The sequence below is a fragment of the Kogia breviceps genome, chromosome 11, assembly GCF_026419965.1.
Source record: "Kogia breviceps isolate mKogBre1 chromosome 11, mKogBre1 haplotype 1, whole genome shotgun sequence".
NCBI lineage: Eukaryota > Metazoa > Chordata > Mammalia > Artiodactyla > Physeteridae > Kogia > Kogia breviceps.
Window position 1 is genome coordinate 30,578,501 of NC_081320.1, and position 20,025 is coordinate 30,598,525.

The window sequence follows — 20,025 nt, forward strand, 5'->3', positions numbered from 1 at the left end:
GCCCCCAACGGCCCCAAGCAGCCCTCACACACTGCAGCCACCCGTCCACAAGCGGGAAGTCCCGCATCAGGGCCCGCGTGCGCTCCCGCGGACTTGGGGTGCTGGAGGTGGCCGGCGTGGTGTGCACACGGGTTACCGGCCGCAGCAGCAGACCCAGCAGAGGCCGCTGGCTGAGTGCGCGGGGACCCTCGAGGCCCCCCGGGTCGCAAGCTGCACAGGGCCAGGCAGGCGGGCAGAGGCGGCGGGTCTGAGAGGGGCGGGCGATGGGGTTGTGCCCGTCGACACAGGCCACCCAGCGGCGCGGCCTCGCGAGGGGCCCTGAGTGAGGGAGGCGATACAGGGTCAGAGGACCCTACGACCCGTGTGCGCAGAGACGTGATCCACGAAGCCCGGAAGCCACAGGGCAGCACTGCCCTCCCGGCCCCTGCTCAGAGGCAGGTCCCGCGGGCTCAGCTGGCCTCTGCTGAGAGCCCACTGGCCTCCCATCGCGGGTGCCCTCTGCCCCCGGCCCTCTTCCCTCTCCCACTGCTCTGAAGGGGCGCCCTAGGTTGCTCTCCCCCGCCTCTAAACAACCTGTCCAAGCTGGGGTGCTTCTCTAGGGGGCCACCTTCAGCCCGAGGCCTCCCGGGAGCACACCTCGTCCCCATCCGCCTGCAGCAGGCCCCGCCCACGCCGAGGGCTGCGTGCGAGTATCTCTGTGGCCACAAGTGCTCTGGGCTCCTGGTTTCCCGGTACTGGGCCATTGGGGCTGGTATGGGGGAAGAGATAGTTTCTGGAAATGGTGGGGGGTAATAACCTTGTGAGCTCTGGATTCAGGTAGGGGCCCTCTGCCCCCGGCCTTCTCTCTCCACCTACTGGACTCTCCAGCCTTCATGACCATTCTCTGGGGACTTCAACCAGCACCTGGGACCTATCAGGAACCTCCCCCACTTCGGTCAGCCAGCCTCAGGAAAGAGCGCCCTCAGGAGTTGCTACACCCCCCAGGGCCCGAATAGAGGGACTTTGGGGATGTGAACTGAACAACCTTCTGGGGAGAGTCAGCGACCCTTGTACTCACCAGAGCAGGAACCCAGTCCGTACGGTATTTGAGTCGAAGGAAATGAAGTCATTTCCATGGCAGCAGAGCCCCCAGTGCAGCACCCTTCCTCCCAGAGCTGCCGCTGGCTGTCCTTCTGGCCAGGATCGCTCCTACCTCAGCGTGGAAGGCCCGGCCTCGTGGAGAAGTATAGGTTCTGAGGAGAGATCTGGCACCTGGCTTCTGCTGCTCCACTTGCCTTCTCTCGTGGCCCTTGTGGCTCTAGCTTTCCCAGAAACCTCAAGGGCTAAGTGCCTGTGCTCGCTCAGAGGCCGCACGCCATTCCCCATTTCCAGCCTCAGGCCCTCCCCCTAGCTGCCTCCTCTAGGGACCCCTTCCCCCCACGACCTCCCCACACAGTGGGGATGTGCCATCTCACAGAAGCTCAACCACTGAGATGCTTTAGGGACTGTGCCCAAACTCCTTCATCCCCAGCCTCTCAAGTTTTTGCTCTGATCCCTGGCACCCCCTGGAGCTGCTCCACCTTTGGAACCTTTCCCGGGTGGCAGGAGTGCCTAGCACAGGGATAGTGACCTAAGTCTGAGCTGTGGCGACCTTTAGAAATCTGTTACAGAAAAACACATTGCCGAGCAGTAGGGAACGCCACTGGGGACAGAAGGGGCTGGAAATAAAGGAGCATGTGAACCTCGGGGCAGGGTGCGTGCTGCTTGACTCTCCATCCTGTTCTTGCTTTGGGGAGCAGGAAATGGGGAGTTGTGGGGGGGATCGGGTGGGAACCTTGTGAGATTTGCCATGGCCCTCTCTTGAGAATGGCTCAGCCAGCAAGATTCTGTGGAGTCCGCCTCCTGGCACCATGCGACAATTGCCGGATTTGGGGTCGGGAGCAAAGATCTTCGTCCGAGTCTTGCAGAGCACGCTTTGTCTTGGGCGCACGTCTGGCGACTGGCTCCTGCTCCGCTTCCACCTTTGCTGGCGTGGCCGAAGGAACATCCCTGTAGGCCCGGTAGCCACCAGCGCGGCAGTATGTCTCCCCATGGCAGCCCAACTGCGTTTCCCCACACCCTCGGTTGAGGACGTGGCAGTGACCAGCTGTACAAGGAGATACGGGAGCCGCTGCTGCTGCAAAGAAAATCAAAATGATCAGTCCCTTCTGCTGTGCACAGTCTCCTGGCCGAATCTCCCTCTCTCATGTGTCTCCCAGTTCCTGGCCAGAGACCTTTCATCTACTGGACATCCAAAACACAGCCTTGGCCCATCACCTCTCTGAGTCCCTGGAGAAGGGACCCTGGCTGCAAAAGCGATTCCTAGGGCCTACGGCTGCAGCAGATGAGGGAGTCCCTTCACCATTTCCAGGGCAAACAGTAGAACCCGAAAGTCATTGCAAGCATGATCCTCTCCATCTCTCCCTTCCACAACAGAGAAAACATGTCTTGCAGTCTGTCACTTGTGAGGCTTTAATGGAAATATCGTTCAAGTTTTGCAAAAAGGTAATCTAATATAAGTTGGTTCCGAACCCCTCCCACCTTGGCAACCCCGCTTGGATCCCATTTTTACAGTGCCTGTTTCAACCACACGGAACTCTAGTCCTCTGATCTTTTTATCTCGATTAGAACAGGCCACATACTGAGGCAGAGTGATCGGGAGACTCAGAACCGGGTTCTGGGTACCATGTCTAGGCTCACATCAACCCAGCCTCCTGGGACACCATCTCCGCAGCCCTCCGGTCTCACTAGCACTTCATCACGCCCCCTTGGTTCTTCCGCTCCTGCCATCAATAGGGCACCACCGTCGGCCCTAGTACTCAGCCGCTCAGTATGGGATGTGTCTGACGGGACCGAGCTAGATGTCTACACGACAGCACAGAGGTGCCTGGGTTTGAAGGTGCGGTTCAAGGGTGGCCCTCTTCCTCAAACTGCTCCATTGACCATTCGCCAACAACAACGCACTTTTCTTTTGCTAAGAGGCCCATCAGGAAAGGGTCTGAATGGAAGCATCCTGTAGCCCAAAGGGGAAGGCTCCTTTGATAAAGATCAGAACCTTCTTGCACACTTGTCCAGGGATGACCTTTCACTTGTCCTCAGCAGTGAGCACTGTGGGTCCTTGAAGGTGCCGCGGGTCACTGGTATTCGTTACAGCTGGGAAAGTGCTCAGGTGTATGTGCTGGGCAAGCCCCAGGGAACATGTGGCAGCCAGGGGAAGTTGTGCGTACACCATGCCTCTTGGACAGATGCCTGGTCTCAGTGTACCTCGTGCACTGCCCTCTCAGGGAACGTAGGACAGGTTAGAGTAAATGCAGAAGGTCTGGTGAGGGATTCTCTCTCAGACAACCAAAGAGATTGGTCTCTGGTGGAGAACCGGTAGGGAAGTATCTCTGAGGGCAGCAGCACGTTTGCATCGTAACCCTGCCATGGAAACTGTGAGAAGGCCTGTGAGGTCATCACTAGCCAGTGAGGTCCTATAAGGAACGTGTGAGTTGAGGGGCAGGCTTCAGGAGGAGGGGCAGTTCTGTGGAGGAGAGCAGGGTGGAGGCAGTGGTACTCTGCCTGGGCCCTCACACCGGGGCCTCCCCACCCATGCCCAATCTAGTAGACACCCCACGTGGGGTGTGCCGGTAGGCTGCACAGCCCCAGGGGCCACAGGAGGGCAAGAGAGACCCACATCCTGAGATCGACTTGAGAGGCAAGATGAACGTTAGGAGGCAGCCAGGTTGTACGGCCCTGACCCTAAGAGGCAGAGATTTGTGTGGACTGGGGAATCAGGGAAGGCTCCTTGGCAGTGGGCCTGAAGGACAAGTGACATGTGAACCCATGGGGAAGAGAGGGCAGACATTCCATTTTGGAAGAAGTATAGCAGAGACACACTCTTCTCGACCTTGTCCTGCCCCAAATATAAATTCATAGAACCCTCCCATTTTAACACCCGAGGGCTTCAAAAACCCTAGAGGTGAAGGGGCCTCCCCAGTGTTAACACAGGTCGTGGAGAGGTGTTGCACTCAATGGTTAGGTTCATGCTGGGCCCCCGGATTCACAGCTGATAGGAACGTGAGGAAGAGCTCATGCCATTTCAAACATTTCCAAGGTGATACTGAGAGAGATGTTAAAGGTGCAAAATGAGGGTGCTGAATGACCTCACAAAGTGGGAATGGTGGGCCCACTTTAACGTGAAAGTCCAAACAAATTCCTGTCGAAAGGACATCATACCGAATGATCACATAATCATGACACTCGCCCTCTCCCCTAGAGGTAAGAATCATTAGAATCCTCTCCCTCTCTCCACCATGAAAGGATGAGAGAAAGGCTCAGCAGCAGCCCCCGTGAAAGACATGGTCAACACCGTGAAGAGGTGTTACGAAGACGATTTGGTTCGACTCAGAGACGAAAGAGATGACTCTGCCCTTAGCCTGAGCAGGCCCACAGGGAGGAAGCACATTTGGGGCAGCCTTGGATAGTGTGGCAATGAGAGAGAACCTTCTTTAGGAGGGGACTCCCTGTTGCCGACCTTGAGAAAGCAAAGATGGGACATTTGTGTACTTGGGCTGTTGCAGAGGGGATGTGCCCAGGAGGTAGAGACTGCTTGGACTACCATTTTAGAGGTTGGGCCACCCTGGTTGAGAAGCACAGCACCTTGTTCTCCTAAAGTGCTTGAATCAGCGGGTACCCGTTAGGACAGACGAAGTCAGGCCTCATTGGAGCAGACTACCTTTGGGAGTGGTAGAAGGTGAAGTGTGAAGGGGAATGCTCTGGAGGAGGTTTGTCGTGGCAGGTGGGCCAGCATGAGACCATTCAGCTTCTCCAAGGCTCCACAGATCACTTGGGTGGGAGCATCCCTGTAATGTGGTGTGGGGACTCCAACCTTAACAGGACCTGGCTGGACATCTGAGGGAGGCGGAATAAACGGTTTCTTAACTTCGGAGAGTGAGAGACTCACCTGGGGAGTTCCACAAAAGCACTTAAAAAGACTTGTACCTGGATTCTTGAGACAACCCTCAGAAAACTTATCTAGATGTGGAGTAGGGCTCAGGAAGCTGCAACTTGTGTGTGTGTGTGGGGGGGGGGTGTGGGTGTGGGTGTGTGTGTGGTGCGTGGGCCTCTCACTGTTGTGGTCTTTCCCGTTGCAGAGTGCAGGCTCAGCGGCCATGGCCCACGGAGCCAGCTGCTTCGCGGCATGTGGGATATTCCCGGACCGGGGCATGAACCCGTGTGCCCTGCATGGTCAGGCGGACTCTGAACCACTGCGCCACCAGGGAAGCCCTAAGCTGCTCTTTTTATTTTTTTTTTATTTTTTTTGTTTGTTTGTTTTGTTTTTTTTTGTGGTACGCGGGCCTCTCACTGTTGTGGCCTCTGCCATTGCGGAGCACAGGCTCCAGACGCACAGGCTCAGCGGCAATGGCTCACGGGCCCAGCTGCTCCGCAGCATGTGGGATCTTCCCGGACCGGGGCACGAACCCGTGTCCCCTGCATTGGCAGGTGGATTCTCAACCACTGCGCCACCAGGGAAGCCCAACTGCTCTTTTTAAATAAGCTTCCTGGGCAGCCCCACCACAGTGGTCCATGTATAGAGTGACCAAATGATTGTGTCTTCTCGGTTGCTTTGGGGAGTCCAAGTGGGCCGTATTTAAAACGGCAGCAGGCATACGTATAAACAGGGAAGTTTCGAGGCAAACAGAGGTATATGGTTACAGTATGCATGAATCAGATCTGAGAAAAGCTAGCCTGGTGGTTAAAGAACACAACGCTTAGGACAGACAGACCAGATTCTGTCCTACTTACTTGTGTGAGTTTGACCAAGTTCTTTTTTCCTCCTGACTGTTTGCTCATGTGGAAAAGAGCTATGGCTGTACATTGAGCACAGTATTCTCTTTTGGCAAAGGTTGCTCTGGCTCTATTTGTGTTCTGTACAATCCTTGCCAGCGTGCAAGCATTTTTACGTCATCTGATGAAGTATTATATTTGACTTTCAACTGTTCATTACTTTGGCCATGACTGCAGGGCCCCATCGGGGGTCCTGGAGGTGTGGCCCGGCCTGGGGCCCCAGCCACTGTGGCCACAGCCCAGGCCCTTTTCCTGGAATCCTACACAAAAATGTTAGAAAGATACACAGTCTATTGTAAATATTCACAAATGATTGTTGTTGCTATGCTTACTATCCTATTAAACGTGTAAAATCCATAAAACACTTTCAGTTCAAAGTTAAATATGAATTTTTACCTTTCTAATTATGTCTCTGCTCTTCACAATTGTCCTTAATGAATCAGAGACTGTGACATCACTAGTTTAAATTGAGCTTGTTAAAAAAATAAAACTCAGGCCCACTGAACCTACTGAAACACAATCTGCACTTTTACAATCTCTCCAGTGAACTTGTATACCCGTGAAGAGTTGAAAGGTACATTTCTACCTCGACATGTGTTCTCTGTCTGAGAAATACACACATTTTATCCATTTTGATATAAATAAAAGACTCAAAAATGCATATGCCTCTTTTGAAACCATCATTTTATCATTTCTTTTCCAGATAAGTATAGTCTCTATACTGGTTTTGTGGATCACATGCCATATTCTTTTCTTGTACTTACAAATTAGGTAGAGAAAGTTACTTTGTAAAAAAAATATATATATATTATATATATGTATACATATCTATCTATATATATATATATATTATTGAATAATGGAAGACACTATTCTAAATCAAAACCAGTTCTCTTAACTTGCTGTTTTCTTCTTGGGTCACATTATGAACTCTTTCCGTGGCCACAGGGCATGTGTACTTTTAATTTCAAGGACTGCTGATATTCCAGGATGGGGCCATTGATTTCTTTCAAGAGAGGTGAGAAAGCCTGGACCAAGATCACTGGGAATTATACAGGGATGTGATGTGAGAGAAGTATAAGAACCTTCTCTCCTTGGGTGAGGATACCTTCGTTCCAGAATTCCTTCTCCAACCAGAGGGTTTAGAGTCCTTCATTGGCAGAATGTCTCCTGGAATCTTCTGCTTCCTACAATAGGGTTTCAGATTGCAACGTTTTAGGACAGTTTGGGAGTTTATGGGTATAATTCATCTTCCTTTTATATTGCAGCCTCCATTTTAATATACTTTGGAACTGCTTGGGATGTGTCTCTATGAGCTGAGTACTATTGCTTCTCATTTTCTGTAACAGTTTTCCATGGATTCTTTCAGTTTAAGGTATATTAGAAGGGAAACTTCGATTCTGGGAACTTCCTGGTGATGCAGTGGTTAAGAATCTGCCTGCCAAGGCAGGGGACATGGGTTCGAGCCCTGGTCTGGGAAGATCCCACATGCCGCAGAGCAGCTAAGCCCATTCGCCACAAGTACTGAGCCTGCAGGCCACAACTACTGAAGCCCACACGTCTAAAGCCGGTGCTCTAAAACAAGTGCACCAAGAGAATCCACCGCAGTGAGAAACCCTCACACCACAACAAGGAGTAGCCCACACTCGCTGCAACTAGAGAAACCCCGTACGTAGCAACGAAGACCCAACGCAGACAAAAATTAATTTATTAATTAATTATTTTTTTAAAGTATTATATCCTTCTATACAACTTCTCTGGGAAGAACAGAGAGATGTTGTGGGAGAGTGAGAAAGACCGATATTTCGTGCACATCTCTCATGCAGGTGCTCTGCTGGCTCAGGTAGATTTATCCCCACCTTACAAATTGAGGAAATAAGCTCAGAGAGGTTTAGTAATTTTCCCAAAGCCAAACAGCTCTTCAGTGACACAACCGAGTTATGAACCAAGTCTGTTACCTTCATAGCCTAAGTCCTCATCACAACAAAACTCAACTAATATCTACATTTATCCAATTACATTGCACCCTGGGGAGTTCCTGGCCCAATCCTGAATAAGAGTGAGAAAGAAAGAAACAGCATTGTTCCTACAGTCAACGGAAATTTTTGGAGCAGCCGCTAGATGCCTGGCTCATTTGGAGGTTCAGCAGTGATCAAGACAGGAAGAGTCCTGCTTTCATGAACCAGGTAGTGGGGAGGAGAGACGAGTGCAACTTGGGTGAGGGATTTCACCTTGCTGGACCTCTGTTTGCCCATCTGGAAAATGGAATGGGTGTTCCTCATTTCCTGGGATGTCCAGCCCTCACATTCTCTGATTCCATAAGAAGCATTTCTTTTCCTGTTTCTGTAAAATTCATTCAGGCCATGAGCTGTGATGAATGTGGTTAGCTGCTCCCCAAATCACTCTGTTCCCACCCTTTTCCTGTGATCAGGTCTTTCCCGAAACATGACTCACAATCAATCAAGTCACAGAACCTAAGGGGCACCCAGCAGAAAACTTCCAACCCTGACTTCTCAGGAGCTCTGCGGCCTACCTGCCAGGTAAACTTAACTCACCTGGCACAAGGTGGCCATCCCTGGTTTCACATCAACATGATCGCAGGCACAAACCTCCTTGTTTTTCCATTTTGTCTTTCAGTTACTTGTTGAAACAACTGCACAAATATGCCTAGGATATAAATTCAGGCATCTTCTGGCCCCAGTGCCTACTAATAAATGATTTTCTGCCAGTTGAATGATAAAGATAGAACATTTTATCATTCTGCTACCCTTACTATTTGTCATTTTTGTTGATATTTCTATTGAATACATCTTTCACTATTTTAACAGTGGAACATTTATTTACGTTGTTCCAGACCCAGCCTTTAGTGGTAAAGCTTTTGTTGTTATATTTCTATTGGGTTTCCTTTAAAAATTATTATCTTATCTAACTGGATTAAGTCAATTCTATAAGCGTTTATCTTAGGATATTGCTGAAATTAATACCTAGAGGGCAGGCGTACAAGGTGATTGGACTTGAGAACCTCTGTTAGCACAATTAAGTATAAATATTACCTATATGTAAACCAAAGTACATGCCGAGTGAGACTCTCTGACTCTTTTTTACTGTCTGCCCCTCAAGCCTGTGAGAAAGGGAATATTCCCTGCCATCTCAGTAAACAAAGGACCTCACAGTCATCAGCACTTGCAGCCCTCCAATGGGAGCTGGCGGGCCCTGAGGAACTCAGCATATGCAAATACAGAATACTGGCCCCAGAGAGCTGAGGTGCATATCAAAGGAAGGATTTCAGTGAGCCCAGACTCTGGCATCTTCCCATACAAAGAAAAGCGCTGCATTCCTCACCTTGGGAGAGCTGGTTTTCCTTAGTTAACAATCACCTTTGGATGTTCCCCATTACTTGTGCCAGTCCCCCGCCCTGCCTGCTCCCCAGGGTACTTTAGCTCAGGGAGGAAGGAGTGCAGAGGGGCTCCGCTGAATAAGGGGCCTGCGAGCCTCGGGAGGAGTTTTTAGCCGCAGCCGGAACCTGCACCTCCCTTGCCCCGTTTCCCCTCAGGACGCTCAGGCCGAGCCTCTCCCAACGTGCCCAAGACCCTGTGAGCCAGGCCGAGGGTGGGGGCGAGAGGAGGGACCAAAGTTTCCTGGGACCAGACGCTGGGGTCAGCTCTTTCTGCACAACAGCGCCGGGTGGCAGCGAAACCCTGCCCCTCAGAAACTGGTCTTGTGCAGCATCCCGGGCACTGGACCAGGCGGAGGGTCCGCGCCCACTTACCTGGCCCGCCGTCCCCACGACTGTCGTGACTTCATCCACCAGGGCCCCTTCAGAGCCAGCAGCCTCAGTGAGGCCGCACTCCCCTCAGACTCCAGGGCAGTTCCCTGATGGCTGAGGGAAGAGACCCCTAGCAGGGAGTTCCAGCTCTGCAGAAACGCGGGCTCCGTTCTGGGCGCAGGGGGTGGGCCCCTCTGACCTGATGCCTTCCGGGAGGGAGGGGGGCGCCCAGGGCAGGAGCCGCCAGGAGTGCGGGGCCCTGTCCGGGGTCCTGGAGGTGCAGCCCGGCCTGGGGCCCCGCCCACTGTGGCCACAGCCCATGCATTTTTCCTGGAATCCTACACAAAAATGTTAGAAAGATACAGTCTATAGTAAATATTCACAAATGATTGTTGTTGCTGTGCTTACTATCCTATTAAATGTGTAAAATCCATAAAACTCTTTCAGTTCAAAGTTAAATATGAATTTTTACCTTTCTAATTATGTCTCTGCTCTTCACAATTGTCCTTAATGAATCAGAGACTGTGACATCACTAGTTTAAATTGAGCTTGTTAAAAAAATAAAACTCAGGCCCACTGAACCTACTGAAACACAATCTGCACTTTTACAATCTCTCCAGTGAACTTGTATACCCGTGAAGAGTTGAAAGGTACATTTCTACCTCGACATGTGTTCTCTGTCTGAGAAATACACACATTTTATCCACTTTGATATAAATAAAAGACTCAAAAATGCATATGCCTCTTTTGAAACCATCATTTTATCATTTCTTTTCCAGATAAGTATAGTCTCTATACTGGTTTTGTGGATCACATGCCATACTCTTTTCTTGTACTTAGAAATAAGGTAGAGAAAGTTACTTTTTAAAAAAATATATATATATATATATTATATATGTATACATATATATATATATATATATTATTGAATAATGGAAGACACTCTTCTAAATCAAAACCAGTTCTCTTAACTTGCTGTTTTCTTCTTGGGTCACATTATGAACTCTTTCCGGGGCCACAGGGCATGTGTACTTTTAATTTCAAGGACTGCTGATATTCCAGGATGTGGCCATCGATTTCTCTCAAGAGGAGTGAGAAAGCCTGGACCAAGATCAGGAGGAATTTTACAGGGATATGATGTGAGAGAAGTATAGCAACCTTCTCTCCTTGGGTGAGGATACCTTCCTTCCAGAATTCCTTCTCCAACCAGAGGGTTTAGAGTCCTTCATTGGCAGAATGTCTCCTGGAATCTTCTGCTTCCTACAATAGGGTTTCAGATTGCAACGTTTCAGGACAGTTTGGGAGTTTGTGGGTATAATTCATCTTCCTTTTAAATTGCAGCCTCCATTTTAATATACTTCAGAACTGCTTGGGATGTGTCTATATGAACTGAGTACTATTGCTTCTGTTAGAGTTCTTACAATATTTTATTGTCTTATTTTCTGTAACAGTTTTCCATGGGTTCTTTGGGCTTAAGGTATATTAGAAGGGTGACTGCGATTCTGGTACTTCCCTGGTCTTGCAGTTGTTAAGAATTCATCTGCCAGTGCAGGGCACTCGAGTTCGATCGCCAGTCCGGGAAGATCCCATGTGCCACCGAGCTACTAAGCCTGTGGGCCGCAACTACTTAGCCAGAGTGCCACAACTACTGAACCCGGTGCGTCTTGAGCCCGTGTGCCATTTATTTTTTGGAGAATAAACCCACCTCTGAGTGATTAAAATTTAGACCAACTAGTCAAAATGGTTTATCACCTGTTCTTCTAAAACACTGATCAATGGAACAAGTTGTACTAGGGATAACAGTGGAATTGTATTCTGGAGTTCTTATCGGCAATATGGTTTATGTCCTTGATGCTGGATCATGACATTTCAATTGTATAACTGCTATTAATTTTCTCTTTGTTCAACGATTAAATTCTCACGTGATCTGAGTTCACACTGGAGTCATCCTTGTTGGTTTCTGTCTATTGCAGATTTCTTCCAGTATGAAAGGACAAGAGCAATTCGGCTTACTTTACAAAATGTCTTCAAACTAAATGATGATATAATCTACATAATTAATTTATTAATTAATTTATACATACCTTACTGTAGATCAGGGTTTGTTATGGTGGCAGAGCCCGACACTTATGTAATACGGAAACCTTTATGTGCACTGGTTCAAGTCCTCTTCTTAAGAATATGTGTATAATCAACATTCTTTCACAAATTACCCAATTTAATTCACCATAGCATTACTCATATTAACTAAATGGAAAATCCTTGGCTATATACAGATCCAGAAAGGGCCAAAAATCATCAGCCCCCATGGATTATTACAACCCATTGCTGAGGTATTCAAATTACTTTTTAAAGAACCACTATGTCCATCAACATCATCTATTTATGTATTATTGCTCCAATGCTAGCCTTAACCCTGGCTCTCACAAAATGAATTCCTCTTCCCATATTTTATCCACTAATTAATATGAATGTAGTCATATTATTTATATTAGTCATATCACACCTAGCCATTTATTCCATCCTCAGATCTGGATGAGCTTCACATTCAAAATACTCACTCACTGGAGCTCTAGGGACAATAGCACAGACAATCTCATACGAAGTAATGTAGCAGTTATCCTATTCTCAGTCTTTCTAATAAATGGATCATTTACACTTTCAACAGTAATTATTACACAAGAACACCTATAGCTAATTTTATCCTGACCCCTACCCCGAATTTGATTATCTCCGCAGTAGCAGAAATCCAATGAAGCCCCACTTGATTTAACAGAAGTAGAATCAAAACCTGTATATGTCTTCAATGTAGAAAATGTAGCAGGCCCGTTCACGCCATCCTTCCTAGAGAATATGTCAATTTCCTTATAATAAACATTTCCACAACAATCCATTTTTAGGAGCATTTGACAATCCCTAGGTGCCAGAACTATAGATTCTTTCATCTTGTGAATATAGTTTTTTTTCAAAAATAATTTTTATAGTTTTACTACCTTTAAACAAAATGTACTCCATTGCTGTGGAGTATCCCTTCATAGGGGCGTGCATGGTTCATTTCTGCATCCGCTTGTGGTGGCCTTCAGGTTCTTTCAGGTTTGGCTCCTGTGGCTGCGGAGTCCATGTCCATGTGTTCTGGTGCAGGGCTGGTGGGTTTGTGTTCAGCTGGGAGGAGCACTGCGGGTCTGTGTTGTGCAGGGACTTCGCTATCTGAGGCCCGATTGTCTCAGAAGTGGTTGCGTTCCCCCGCTGCGTACCAGGCTTTCCATTGGTCCACATCCTGCTGATATTTGATACTATGTCTTTCATGTCTGCCATTCTGGTAGGTGTATGCACAGTATTTTTCTTATGGTTTTAATCCCTCAGGTGTTAGAGAAGTTGTGCATCTTGTAGTATTCATGGACTATTTCATGTTGTTTTATAAAAGTTTTAAAAATTGTGGTCCAATACACATAACGTAAACTTTACTATCTTAACCATTTTTAAGTGCACATTTCAGGGTCAAGAAGTAATTCGCACTGTTGTGCAAACCTGACCGCCTCGTCCTCCAGCTTTTTCATTTGGCAAAATTGAAACAGTCCCCCTTAAACACACACTCCCCATCATCCCTCCCTCAGCCCCTAGAACTCAACATCCTACTTTCTGTCTCTATGTTTCCAACTGCTCTAGGGGCCTTGTATGAGTGGATCAAGCACTGTTTCTTTTTGTGTGTGTCTATCTTCCATCACTGAGCATTATGCCTGCAAGGCTCATCCCTGCTGCAGCCTGTGTCAGAATTGCCTTCCTTTTTAGGATGAATAACATTCCCTTGTATTGATAGACCATGTTTTTCTTCTCCATTCATCCATTAGTGGACACATGTAATATCTATATTCATTTCTCCTGTCATAATATTTGTGGAATAACGTCAGAAAGTCCTATGAATCAAAAGTCATTTGTGGGCTTCCTTGGTGACGCAGTGGTTGGGAGTCTGCCTGTGGATGCAGAGGACACGGGTTTGTGCCCCGGTCTGGGAAGATCCCACATGCCACGGGGTGGCTGGACCTGTGAACAATGGCCACTGAGCCTGCGCATCCGGAGCCTGTGCTCTGAAACGGAGAGGCCACGGCAGTGAGAGTCCCGTGTACCGCAAAAAAAAGTCATTTGCCATTAACTTTTTTCTTAAACATTTTTTTTTTTGTGGTACGTGGGCCTCTCACTGTTGTGGCCTCTCCTGTTGCAGAGCACAGGCTCCGGACGCACAGGCTCAGTGGCCATGGCTCACAGGCCCAGCTGCTCCGTGGCATATGGCTCCTCCCGGACTGGGGCATGAACCCATGTCCCCTGCATCAGCAGGCGGATTCTCAACCACTGCACCACCAGGGAAGCCCCTTTCATAAACTTTTTATTGTGGAAAACATCAAAGCTAAGAAAAGGCAAAAATACATGTCAGCTTCACTTGTGTCCAGGAATGAATGCTTTACCGATTCACTTTATTCCCTGTGTGTGTGTGCTATGCGTGTGCATGTGACTGTTTGCATATATATGCTGTGCATGTCCATAGTTATGTGCACTTGCACACATTAGTGTGTGCATGGGCATATGCATGCATGTGTGTTCATATGCTAGTGTGTGAATATATTTGTGCTGTGCACGTGCATATGTTTGTGTAAGTGTTGTGCTTGCCTGGGTGCACACCTTTGTGTTTGCTGGAACCACTTGCAAGTTGGTTGCAGACTGAATTGTGCTCCAGATATGTCCACACGTACCTGCTCTAACAATCCTGCATAGCCACGTAAAGGTCACAGATCTCAGGGATTTAAATGGATGGAGCAGGATGGCCTGACACAGAGTTAGTCTTCCAATGACTGTCACTACCTCGGTAACATCCTTCATACCTTCTTTAAGCCCCATTCAGGGTCCAGTTTAGACCCCCATTACATTCACTCACTTGCTCCAGGTCCCCTAAAGCTACAATGTCACAGTTGGAGAGCCCAGCCAAGGCTGGAGGTGCCCCTCCAGTTAGCCTGGCCTCCAGGCCCTGCAGTTGGCTCCTGTGTTCCCATCTCTCAGCCAGGCCCCGACTTGGATGGGGCCGCCACCTCTTTCCTCACAGGGTCCCATCACCCAGTCAAGGGGGTTCATTCTCCCCAAACATAGTATCAGGAGTGGGGCAGTGACAGTGACAGTCCCCACTGGGTCTCCTTCATGTGAGACCCTGTGCTGTGGGAAGAGCAGGTGCCCTGCCCTCAGGAGTGGGGGGCTGGGGTGTGACCTGCTGCCCACGATGGGCAGGCGGGTCCCCGGGTGGGGCGAGCCAGTGTGCAAGGAGTTCCACGGTGGGTTCTCCTCTCCAATGGCTTCTGTGTCCCTACTTCTCCCCGTGACTCCCCTCGAAGACAGCTCAGTGTCCATGCTGGCTGTCAGCCCCAGGGCATGAGGTCACCTGACCGGAAGCCATGGGAGCCATCAGCCACCGCCCCCTCTACACACACACACAGACGCACACGCTGCAGGGAAGCAGGACCTGAGTGCAGGGCTCTCAGCGGCCCTGAGCGCCCTGCCTGGAATCGGCCAGCGGAATGGACAGACCGGATCTCCCGGCCCGGAACATGCAGGACTGTCCTGCCTGGGCTTCCAGTGTGGCCACCTCCTTCTGGAAGCCTGGGAGTCTGGAATCAGGCCACTTGTTTTCTGTCCTTGCAGCAGACTGGGCTGCACTATAAGAAGAAGTTCGCGGCTCACCCGTGGATCCTGACCATCAGGTGGCCAGAGAAATTGGTAACATTTCTGTTTTGCCTGTTGTAATGACAAAGATTTTGTTCAGTTTCCTGATGTGGGTGTCCAAAGATGAGAGACCCATGTGTGTGATCTGTACCTCCTATGAGATCAGCCCTAAGCTAGTTTAAACATGATCAAGTTTTGTCTATGTGGTACATTTAGACCTCTGCATGTCCCGTCTACTGATTATGTTTAGAGCTAACCATGTGTTGTCTATGATAAGAACATTTCGACCTGACCATGTCTGTGCTAGGACTATAGGGACCTGGGTAGAGACCCGGCCTGGCCTCAGCACTGGGAAGCTCCATGCCTGCATCTGAAGGTCAGTGCTTAGATGTCCGGGGTCTGGAGCTGAGGTGGGCTTGTCTACATAACAGCTTCTCTTCTGAGTGTGGTGACCTGGTCCTCCCAAGGGTCAGTGCTATGGTCGGGGCCTTCGTCTTAATCCCTGCAAGGCTCACCTTCCCTGGGGCTCGTGGAGAATCCTCAGGAGGGCTACCTGGCAATAATTCCAATTCACCAGCATGTACATGGTGCATAGAGAGGCAGGTTTAGCTGGTGAATTGATTGCCGGATACCTCAGAGTGGGCAAAAGGCCGATGGGTAACAGCTGAGGCTGCTGCTGACCTCTCCTTCCAGTCTACTGTCCCTACTCAGCAGTGTCCAGAGCTGCCCCTTAGCTTTCAGCCCTGCTGCCCTGTGAGTTTTCTCAATATGTAGGTGAGACGAGAAAGGACTGAGCCTGCCAGCACCAAGGTCGTGTGTTCAACTCTAGCATGAAAGCTTTAAAAACAGTTAAAATCACACAGAACCAAAGGGAAAAGAGGAGTTCTCTGGGACAAGTGTGGTGAGAGGAGACCCACCTGACACTTTTTCCCATCCCAGGAGGTCCCAGGAATCCAGCTTGTTTCCACATTAGGGGAGCCACCAGCAGAGCCATGATGTCCTGACCAAGGGGACGTGTGACCCCAGGTGCAGGGTCTGCGGAGGTGAGGTCACCCTGGGACTATGGACATGTGACCCAGGTGGAGGTGTCTGGGGAGGAGGGGTCACCTGTTGAGAGAGAAGGTGTGACTTTAGGTGCAGGGTCTGGGGAGGTGTGTCACCCTGGTGAGTGTGGATGTGTGACCCCAGGTATAGGGTGCGGGGACTGTGTGCGTCTTACCACATCTTCATGGGTCAGGATCACATGTATGGGGAGACTGCATATGTGCTCTTTGCCTGCACTGCGTCCTGTCCCCTTTGAGATTTCCAAACTGCATTAATGGTGTTGCCCTAGTTAACCTGTGGTTCCTTTACTTCTCTTAATCTGGTCACAATCATATGAGGTCAGTCATGTTTGAGTGTGTTGCTACTCTGTGTTCTGGTGAGTGACAACACTTGGTGGTATCCTATTAATATCATAGCATATCATATGCCTAATCTATGGGGGTCACCACGGCCTGGGTCCCCCTGGACAGAGGTCAGCTGAGCACAGACTAGCGCCCCCCCCTAAGAATGGTCTCCCACATGCTCTGTGAGGGTACCGTGATGGCCCCTAAGGTAGGAGACTGTGTCTGGGCCTCCAACATCTGTGATGAAGAGGAGTCAAAATGGAATCTCAATTAACAAGACATAATTTTAAGAATTTATTTTAAGTGAAATAAAACACGTCATGTACCCTTTACCATCATCACCATTTTAAGTGCACGTTTCTGAGGCATCAGATCTATTCACTTTCTCATGGAGCCATCACCACCACCCCTAGAACTTTTCATCTTGCAAAACCCAAATTCCACAACCATGAGAGTCTCCCTCTCCATTCCCTCCCGCTGCCCTGGCCCCCATATCCACTTCAGTCCCTGAGTTGTCGACTCCAGGGCACCCACTGGAGTGGAATCCTGCAGTGTTTGCTCACGGGTCATTTTGGAAGAGCTGACTTTTCAGTCTGAAGCTCTGCCTGTTTGCATCTGAAGAATTTGCATTTAAGGAGAGGGTGTATGAGGAAGGGGGTGTATGAGGGACAAAGGTGTCCGGGGTGCAGATGAGCCAGGACCTGACCAGCTGCCTTTTGGGTCCTCTGGTCCCATCTCTTGGTCTGTGCCTCATCTGCATCATCACTGCCCCCACTGGCACCGCTGGGCTGTTGTTGTCTGAGTGAGATTCCCCTGGTGCCCTTGCTCTCCTCCCCTCCTCCTGCTGGTTGGGGCGGGAACTGCTTGCTCTGTGGTCTCTACTCCTGAGGCACGAAGGACCCTGTAGCATGGACCTGAAGAGTGTGGGGTGTGGTCCCAGGAGCATGGGGCCCACATAGGACACAACATCAGGGCGTGACAAGTGCTAGGGCTGCCTCATCACTGACAGAGAATGTTGCCAAGATCCTGCTTGGGAGGGCATGGTGGGTGGCGTGGCACCCTAGAGGCCCCATTCCTATCCTGGAGCTTGCAAAGTGCATCCCCATGGGCTCCAGATTCACTCCATATCTCAGCCATATCACTCTGTCCAGTCTTGAACTCACAAAAACGAGCTCCCTTGTCCACAACATAGGCCTGATCCTGTTGGTATTAGGATTCTTTAATTTAGGCGTCCTGGGATAGCAGCTCTTTTTAGGCCTGAGAAGGAACAGCTCAGGAGCGTACAACAATTTCAGATGAAACTAATATTCAACGACTATCTCTAACTACTCGGTTGTTGACTTCTATCAGTATTTATTCTCCTGGTTTTAGCTCTGATGTGGGGATTACAGAGAAGTCAACATTTAAATCTTCATTATCTGTGTATTTGTAGCTTCAGTATCATTACTGACCCATAGTTTTTTATGGTTTGAAAGAGTTATTCATTTCATGTATCATGTAGAGGATTTACAATGATGATAGGGCAATTAAGATTACAATAATGGCTAGTAAATTGTTCACATTTTCTCTACCTGTGCATCTGTTGTATGTATATGAGTTAGTTTAGATGTCAATATTAGTGAAATAATATAGAGGACTAGAGAACTTATTTTAAAAATCACTATTAATGTGTGATGATGAAAATGTAAAAGTTCTTCCATAATCGGTGATGTTGTATCTTGAGAACCTAGATGAAATTTATATGCCATAGTGATATACAGGATTTTAGCCTATGATTTAACTTTGACCAATCTACATTACTTTTTACTTTTATCTCATTTATTGAGAAAGGCATAATTGTTATGGTGTTGGCTTGAAACTGGTTGAAAAGGACTTGAGTCCTTCCTTATTTTACACTTACATAGATAGGATTCTTGAAACATAGGATATGGTGGAGAGCATTTGTGTAACCATTCTAGGTTATGAGTAGGAGTTTCCACTGCTAAGACTTCTTGTTTAGATGCAAATGCTTTTCAAAATATGAAGAGTATTAGCATTACTGCTGCTACTGAGATGAATGAGCCTAAAGACAAAATATTTCATGTTGTGTGTGCCTCAGGGCACACAGACTAACATAGTGACATCCCTGAGAGGCCAAGAAAGTGCTGCAGGAAGTCATATTTACTACTACAAATATACTTGTGAAGTGAATTTTTGCTCATGCTGAGTTAACTGTAAAACCTGAGAATAGTGGGAATCCGTGTAGGAGCCTCCCGTAATAGTGAAGACTGCTCCCATGGACATTAGGTCATGGAAGTGTGCTACTACATAGCATGTATCCTGGAGCACAATGTCTGGGGTTGAGTTGGCTAAGATGATTCCTGTCACGTACCCGGACATGTTCCGGGGCCACGTCCCTGTGAGAGACGTGCGGGATCTGGGGTGGGGCGCCAAGCGCCAAAGAGTTTGCTGGGTCCCTCCCGCCCTGGGCTGGGAGGTCGCCAACCCCTCCACCACCCCGCGGTACCTGAGACCTCCATTCCCCTGGCTGGGCGGGCAGCGGGGCCCTGCCGGGGCGGGCTGGCCACGGGGCTGGCGGTAAGGCGCACGCGCCAGAGAAGCTGGGCCTCAAGAGGCAGCCCACGGTCCCCAACCCTGTGTACGGCCATACCACCCTGAACGCGCCTGATCTCGGAAGCTAAGCAGGGTCGGGCTTGGTTAGTACTTGGATGGGAGACCACCTGAGAATACTGGGTGCTGTACGCTTTTTGCCTCCCGCCCGCCTTCTCCTTTAGTCGCCCAGGGCTGAGGCCGCCTCCGCCCCGGCCGGGCACCGCTGCAGGCCCCCACCTCCTCAGGCCCCTCCCACCACAGCGCGCGCCAGAGGGGGCGCTCCCCGCCGGCCTGGCCAGGGCTAGGGCGGCCAGAAGGCGGCTCTGGAAGGCAGCGGCACACCAGAGGCTCTGGCGGTGGCTGGCCCGGATCCAGACTCCGCCACAGGGTCGGGGCTAAGATACACGCCCATGAGTGGAAGTGCCTTATGCGCTGTAGCTCTGTTTTTTAGATGTCTTAGGAAACACCATACACTTCTCCAGAGTGGCCGTTTGCAATTTACATCCCTTCCACCAGCATAACAAGGCTCCCTTTTCTCCATGGCTTATCCTGCATTTCTGGGTTTTACACTTTTTCACGATGGCCGTTTGACCGATGCGAAGTGAGACTTCTTTGTAGTACTGATGTGCATTGCCCGCTTGTTTCGTTGGCCAAAAAGGGCGTATGCGTTTTTTCCCTGAATATATTCAGGAAAAAAACGCATACGCCCTTTTGGGCCAACTGCATCAT

At 49.3% G+C, this 20,025-nt stretch overlaps 1 pseudogene; it reads left to right on the top strand.

The window, feature by feature from the left end:
- The first annotated feature begins 19,340 nt into the window (after positions 1-19,340).
- On the top strand, positions 19,341-19,449 carry LOC131766008 (5S ribosomal RNA; annotated as a pseudogene).
- The last annotated feature ends 576 nt before the right edge of the window (positions 19,450-20,025 follow it).